Source organism: Paroedura picta, chromosome 1 (assembly GCF_049243985.1).
Source record: "Paroedura picta isolate Pp20150507F chromosome 1, Ppicta_v3.0, whole genome shotgun sequence".
Lineage (NCBI taxonomy): Eukaryota > Metazoa > Chordata > Lepidosauria > Squamata > Gekkonidae > Paroedura > Paroedura picta.
The window spans coordinates 136,844,409-136,852,628 of NC_135369.1; the positions used below are offsets into that span (position 1 = coordinate 136,844,409).

Here is an 8,220-nt window from a genome sequence, read left to right on the forward strand (position 1 = left end):
GGACTGCAGTCACCATTTCTTAGCTCCAGAGGGCCTCTGCAAGAGTCTTCTGTAATAGGGCTGGTTGAGATGTTACACTGGGGCATGCTTTCATTGCTCTGTATTCACAGGAACTGCATGTCAGGGACAATTCACCATATGGACTGTCTCTATCTGGACAGAAATAGCTCCAAAATTAAATATTTTCATTTGGAGGCCTCTAAATTACAGAACCATTTACTCACCAGAGGATACTGAATGAATGTCACTATATCAGCTAAAGATATTAGGACAGGTCATCAGAACAGAAAGTAATGACTTCAGTCTAAATTTAGGGCTCTTGGTCAAATGAATTACAATGTAAGAGAAGTTATTAGACTCTCTTGAGGGTTTTCCCCCCTTATTAGCATCTCCACATTCCTGCTTTGAACTCTAAAGTTATTTTACATGGTGGACACTGTACATTCCTCATGCCAAATTTTCTCAATGCAATGTATTTTCTTCAAAACTCCAACTATTCTGTAGTGTGTGGTGTGGGGAAGGTATAGACATTGGAAACATGTGTATATGAAGCCATGCTAATTTCCCCAGCATTCTATGCTTGATTTCTGTTAGTAAAAGTCAGCTCCAAGTCTGCAGAAAAATCTGAAATAAAAAAAATGTTGGCCATTTATCTCCACCAGTAGTGAAAAAAGCAAGCATCACATTACAAGATAACAACTTTCAATATTCTCCCAGTCATTGCCAATCCCTTCTTAATTTGCAATGACCCAGAAAATGTAGACATTCATTGCTAATCATCAAGTTCTCAACAAAACAATCAGATTTTTTTTGTCTGGCAGATTTAACTAAGTTGTTGAACAAATAAGATTCAGCGAGCAATATACCCTACTGACATCTCTGTTTGAAAGTGAGAACCATGTTATTAATTGGGATAAGCCAGTGATCATACAAATAACTTCAGATTTTTTAACAAGTGAATATCTTAACTTTTGAAACCAATGTTCATCAGCCTGAGTAAAAATTTCTTCACTCATAATTGTGGAACACAGTAAAGCATAATATCCTTTATTGCACTATGTAGATCCAAAGGTCTTCGATAGTAGAGAGCACTTTACTATCTCCTGTCAAGAGATAACAGAAGGTATTTAATTAAATCCAATCAGTGTTTCTCAATGTTCTATTATTCCTAACTGATGATAAATAACTTTCACGATTATGCTGGTATTTAAACATGGAGTAACAGAGGGCAGTGTTATCATTAACCACATTTGCAAATTACACAGGATATATACCATATTGGTCTTATATTAAAAAGAACCAGAACAATGTTCTATTGATAATCCATATACACTGATTACTTAGCACTATGAAGCAAGGGAATGGGCAGAAACCTAAAAATTCTAGCTCAGTTTGATTTAGATTGGCCATTGGGCCAAACTCCAAACTGAAGCAGAATTTTTGCAAACTGAACAGGCCAGTTCAGACCCCCTTTCACCTGGTCGTGGCATTCCGTGGCAGGACAACAGGAGGTATTGTATAAGAAGGCACTTTGAAGTGGGGAGAAGTGAAATGGACATGTTTAATGGCTCATAACCCTGTAAACCTAACAGTTGGTAGGTGGACCCACCAGGATATTATGTTTAAATGACTGACAGCCATTTCTTGGGTCAGTTTTGCTCCCCCTACTTGCAAGTTGGAGGAAGTAAAACCAACCAGTGGAAGTCATTTCAGTCCAACTATGGAGTGTGTGTGCCTGTCCACTCTTAGGCTGAACCAGCTGCATGTCATTTCACTAGTGTGTTTCACTTCCCCCCTCTTAGAAATGGGAAGGGAAACAAAATGGAACCATTAAAGGGCTCTCAGTCATTTAAAGGTGTGTTGTTAAAAGGTGGGCCCACCTGTCAGCTGCTAGGTTTAAATGGCCAGAAAAGCTGGACCTAATTGGAAAAGGGTTTGGTAAATGTTGAGGGAAGGTGCATTCCCTGAACCTTAGTTTGGGGGCTCCAAATCAGTTCAAGTTTATTCCAAATTTTGGCTCATGAAACTGGTTAGTGTCCATCCCTACTAGCCAGCAGGGGCCAATGTGTTCATTATTCCATTGAAAGGACTGTTTTGTTTCACCTGAGATTTTTTAAAAATGGATTTATCTGATGATGTGGCAAATTTTAGAACAGGGAAAGGGATCTAAAAGTATTGCTTTAGCTTTTGTAACTTCTATATCTTTGAGAATGCAAGATGTTTAACAGTGCAATCCCCCAAAAATAGATATACTCACATTATTTTCAGTGGACTTAGAAAGGTAACTCTGCTTAGAATTTTACTGCAAAAGTAGCAAGGAGAACTTAAAACCAGAATAGTCAGCTTCTACAACTGGAAAGGACGGGCCAGATCCATCATAGTACTAGCCCTATAATGCAAAGTAGCTGGAAAGAGTTATATCTAAAGTTCCATCTAGTCTAGAATGCTGGTGATAGAGAGGGAGGGAGAGAGTCCTTGGCCTCCACCTCCACTCCCCAGTTCTTAGCTTTGGAGTTTCATAGACAGCACATTTTCACCCTTGTCTGACTGGGGCAGAGTCTGCACTTACTTTGTTTATTCCATTGCCAATCCTGTTGAATTCAGATCGCTTTGAACTCGGGTCTTCCTCTATCCCCCCCCCCATTGAAACAGAAAAGTGTTCTGCATGTGGTTAGAGTAGTTCAGAAGAGGGGAGGAGCCAAGCCTCTTTCTTTCTTTTCTTGAAGTGGGGGGGGGGGAGAGGAGCCAAGCAGAGAGCCTCTTTCTTTTCTTGGAGGGGAGGGGGGTGGGAGAGAGGGTTGAAAAAGGCAGAGAAGGGAGAAAAAAATCCAAGACCAACAGAAGTTGAGAGAAATTAGGGGCTTCTCCTTTAAGGCAAGCTTGTCACATGGCCACCTTTGGTCAATCAGATGTTCTCTACCATGGAGGAGATTCAAAACAGCCTTTAAATATTGAGGGTTAAAAGCACTAAGATATCGCACAATAAAGGTAGGGTCACTCTGGATCAATCCTTCTTGCTGCAGAAGGAAAATTTAAATCTCCCCAAATCAAAACAGAAATTACATTCTGTGTAGACGGCAGGGACTGAATCGACCTGGGATTGGGATAAAAGCTCCGTGCAGTTTACACCTAGATGTCACTTTTCAGGATTCTTGTCATCATATATTTTTAGAATGAGTTACTAATACATATGTCAACAGTTCTGCAAGATGTTAGGAATGGTCTAGACATTCACACAAGAAGACATAATATCAGATTGAAAGCAACATTTTGTTATAATATCTTGTTACCTTAATGGTATTTACAATTGTTTTTTAAAACTATGATGTAGTGATTAACAAGGATTTCTGTGGACTTTCTTTCTTTTTAGAATTTCACTGAAACCTTTTAGAATTTTAGTACTAGATTACGTACAATATTATAAAAATTATGAAATTATAAAGAGTATCCTCATCTAGATCTGGGCAGACAATCTTTGTAGCCCAAGTGCAACCTTCCCAGTCACAAAATGGTTGCCACAGGAGGCAAAGTCAACCACAAACTGACTAGTGCAGAAAGTAGAGCTAAATGTAAAATGGCTGCCCCCAAAAGAGGAGCAAACCACATAATGTCAGTGGACAATGTTAAACATAACTCTAAAAGTAACTCTGCAACATCTCAGGAAAAAGATCTGTTTAACAGGATGCATTTTAAAATGGACATATTGTCTAAAAATATTTTCTTCCATACTCACAGCTTACATTTAGTCATGAATGAAAATGTTTGTGCTGTGGTGGCAACTACTGCTGAAGCAAGTTTTTAAAAAATGTGCACAGCCAATAAGATCTCCAAAGGCCAATTATAAGCCCTGCTAGGCAAAATCTCCACCTTGCCTTGCCCACTTTCTAAATCACTTGGAGGATGACACATTTGGGATCCCTGATTGAAATACTATGAACAATTATCTCTTGGAAACATTTGCAGAATCACAGAACCATAGAGCTGGAAGGGGCCATACAGGCCACCTAGTCCAACGCACTGCTAGATGCAGTTCAGTCTAAAACCCTCATGAGAAGTATCTGTCCAGTCGCTGCTTGAAGGCTGCCAGTGAGAGGGAGCTCACCACTCCCTAAAGCAATTGATTCCACTGCTGAACTCAGACTGAGGGCTTTTCTGCACACCATAAATTTAGCGTCATGCTTAATGTCTGAAGACACTATATTCCAGCCGCTTCGCATGATGTCACCAACCTCCCACATCTAAGCAGCAAACTGCTTGCTACATCTGCCATTTTAAAGCTCGGTGAATCCCAAAAGGTGGATTAACCAACCTAAAAAGCACTATTCCCCAGCAGACAACCAGCAGGCCATCAGCAAAAGAAATGCATGGAGGCAAAGAAGTGCTACATCTGCCTCCAATGTTCCTACCCTCGCACCCACCTCCCTCTCCCCTCTTCCCAGGATGGGAAGTTCTTTTTAAAAATGGAGAACCACCTGGAGCAATGAGTAGGCGGACATGAGCCTTGGCTGTGATTGTCTGTGCCTCTATGAACATTCGGATAGGCATTTAAAAAAAACATTCAGCAGTTTCTTGAAGTTTATATGTCAATCAGCCATGACAGGACGGGATTGGTTAGTGACAGTGGTAGGCAGGCCAAAGCAAAAAAAGGCTAAAACGCCTTGCTCTCTCTTCTCACATTTCCAGCAAGTGTGAAGTGCAAGATGTGTAAAAAGTGTCCAGAAACATTTGAGACAGCTCAAGAGGTGTGGAGTGAGTTGGCATTATTTCTCACACTTTGCCATACAGCAAACTTCCTGTGATAATGCCCAATGTGTGGGAAAGCCCTGGGATTCTTCCCCCCCCCCAACATCAAGCAAGTGGTGGCCAGAGGGAACTGGCCACGAGCTACCTCTGCACAGTGACCCCAGCACCTATTTTCCAAGCAGCAGCCCGGGCTGACCTCACTGAACCTTTGATGGGGCCATGAGCAAGGATCCTGCAGCCAAGGGAATGGGGATCCTTCCCACAGGCCCTTCCCTGGGGATGGCAACTTCCCGAGCTTTCTGAGGCAGCTGCCCCACCAGCCCCTGCTGAGCCCTCTCTCAGGGGGCTAAGCAGGGCAGCCTCTTCTCCATATCTGGGTGGGGCTCCCCTGCCAACACCCACCAATGACCACACAGCAAGCCCCTAACCCCTGCAGGGGGCCTTCCAAGCTGTTCCCCCTCCTCTGCTCCCCCAGCTCCTCCCTAGATACTGATGACCCTTGCCACAGATACTGGGGGGGCTTCCCTGACTCCACTGCAGACAGGCTGAAGGGGGGAGCACACACCCATCCTTCTCTCAGCCCCCGCATGAGCTAAGCCCTACCTGGAAGGGAATGGAACAGAGTTTGGAGTGGGCAAGTGTCGCAATACGGCCAGCCTCTCCATTCTGACCTCCTTCTAAATACATTTGATTACTAATATTATATAATTAGTAAACATAATACCAGAGACACAGAGAGAGAGAATCAGAGGGAGATAGTGACAGAGACACAGAGAGAACAGATAACTTATTCCTCTCTACAAAGCTGATTCAACCTTGGCTAAAAGCTTTAGCTTTTCCTTCCAAGAAAATTAAATATTTTAAGATGTCCATTTGAGATAAAAGCATTAGTGATATTGCAAACCCAAATATATTTCACCTTGGCTATAAATGAAGTTAAGTTCACCGAAAAGGGGGAAATCTAAAAGCTTCCAATACAGCTAGGTAGGCTGAATTCCAAGCAGATTCTTGGCTTTCCTCTTCCTTCAACAGCCTCCTCCAAACTCAAAAATGACATTGCCAGGGACAGAAGACCCTTGTGAACAAAACAGCCATGTAGCATTGGGGAGCTGAAGAGAGAGAAGATATGACCAAATCACCCCTCTCTACCTCTTACAGCATTGAAACTTCTTGTGCTAGCAGAAACTCCACTGGCAGAAGAAGGGACAGATGATTCTCTCTCCAACTTCCTGCTTCTACATGGCTTTTTGGCTCCCAATTCCCAGTTATGCCTTTTTGTTTTTCACAGTGAGTCAAGGAACAGCATAAAGAAACATGCTTCTGCTGATGGTTTGTAAGATCTAACTAGATATGGACTTTTTGCACAACGTTTCCCCATTCAATGCATAATGTTTAAATACATCTTTCCATGTAATACGACTCACCATTTAAAACTGGAGGCGATTGACCCAGAGCCCTGCAGGTCTCTTTGCCCATTCTGATTAGTGGCCCCCGTGGCTAAAGTCTTTGCCCAGGGGCTAGGGCCGAGGCTGACGAGCCAGTCCTGCCGCACTTCACTTCTCACCAACTGCCAGCTGCTTCGGACATCACATCTCCTCCTCACATGAAGCGCTGCTTGTGACCCAGAAAGAGCGTGTGTGTCTGAAAGACACATATAGTATGTGTCTGTCTGTGGTCAATATTGGAGTTGTCAACCTCCAGGTGGGGCCTGGAGATTTCCTGGCATTTCAGCTGCAGTCAATTCCTTGGCCTAACCTGCCTTACGGGAATGTTGTGAGGGTAAAATTAGGAATGTTATTTAATTGATTTGTTGTATGGTGTGGTTACACACAGGAAGTCTTTCTTTCTGTATAATATAACATCTGCTGTACTTGCAGATGACTCAGGGAGCTCCTTCACCTGCCCGAAAGCCAGCCTCCTATGCCCGGAAGATTCTGCCTCTGTGAGAGACAGACCAGTGAGAGAGAGAGAGAGAGAGAGAGAGAGAGAGAGAGAGAGAGAGAGAGAGAGAGAGGCCTTGGAGTTGCCAACTTGCAAGTGGGCCTGGAGAGTATTCATCCTAACCTACCTCATAGGTATGTGGTGAGGATAAAATTAGGAACATTATTTTTTTGATTTATTGTACAGTGCAGTTTCATGCTGGAAGCCTATCTTTCCATTTAATAAAATATCTGTTGTACTGGCAGATAACTTAAGGCGCTCCTTCTCCTTCTCCTCCCCTTCCTCTTGCCCTGTGAGGATTGCTATCCTGCTAACACTTTTGCAAGCAAAAAACACATGACCAAGCAACATTCCACAAAACACATAGTAAACCACTAACAGGTGCCCATTGCATTTCAGCTTGCAACGAGCCTTCCTAATAGTTTAAGGATAAAAAGCAGTAGTCCTAAATAGTATCATACCTCATTTTTAAATGCCATATTAAAAAAAATGTCACTGGATTAATAAGAACATGGCTAATTACTTGCTGGTTGTTTTTCATTGCACCAGTTCAGATGGGCTGAATACAACTGCTGTCCCCAGTGAACAACTGAAAGTTAAAATCTGAAGAACAATATTCAAGGTAGGAATTAGAGATGCTCAGATACCCACCATTTGACCTGATGGACTGTTTACTGGAACAAGGACCTGATTTGTCATCAGTTTGGCAATTCAGGCAGTGATTCTGATGCAGTTTGATGCTTTCCCCCTTCTCTTTGCTTGTAAGTGAATTGTAGAAAAAGCAAGTGAACAAATCAGTCAGTGAGCCAGCAATTACAAATAAGCCATTTTAAAGAGTCTTATGATCTCGTCTGATTGACACAATTTTGCACATGCACATTTGTATACAGCCGTATGGATGTATAGTTCTCCCTCATATCATTTATGTACCCAGCCCAGCTATTTGTCACTCTGGGCATAATTACCTTGCCTGATCCACAGCTGTAGAAGTTCATAAAAGACCAAGACATGAAACCCCATCATAGATTCTCTGAAGCTGCAAAACTGTCCCAACAGCCTTTCAAACTGCTGGACATACAATTCATAAGTAATCTGTGCTATCAGACATGGTATATTTGCTTGTTAGTTTATCAAATACATTTGCTGTGTAGTTCTTAGCACCCTGTCTATATATGCATCATGTATCATTACACTGATTCAGCATTTATCAAGACCCTTGGTTCCTTATATATTGACTTCATTTGAAGAAGCTGGGTTTTATATCCCTCTTTTCTCTACATTAAAGGAGTCTCAAAGCAGCTTACAATCACCTTCCCCTCCTCTCCACAACAGACACCAGAGTGTATTATGCAGCACGGAAAACTTGCAAAATGACTGCTTAGTGTGGCACTGTTTTCGCTGCATGAAATTCATTGTATTTTTTGTGGTTTTCCATTGCAAACGCTAGCCACAGTTCCAGCAGCATTTTTTCAGCGAGGCTTCTGAAGCTAGTTTTACAGTGACTTTTTGTGTGTGACAGCACTGAGGACAGTCTTT

At 42.3% G+C, this 8,220-nt stretch overlaps 1 long non-coding RNA gene across 1 annotated transcript; it reads right to left on the reverse strand.

The window, feature by feature from the left end:
* Nucleotides 1-479: 479 nt before the first annotated feature.
* LOC143843710 (uncharacterized) lies at nucleotides 480-7,430 on the reverse strand. The gene is made up of 4 exons (XR_013233668.1): nucleotides 7,336-7,430; nucleotides 6,168-6,384; nucleotides 970-1,103; nucleotides 480-624 (listed from the first exon to the last, which is right to left on the reverse strand). It is a non-coding gene; the product is annotated as an uncharacterized LOC143843710 (long non-coding RNA).
* Between the last annotated feature and the right edge of the window lie 790 nt (nucleotides 7,431-8,220).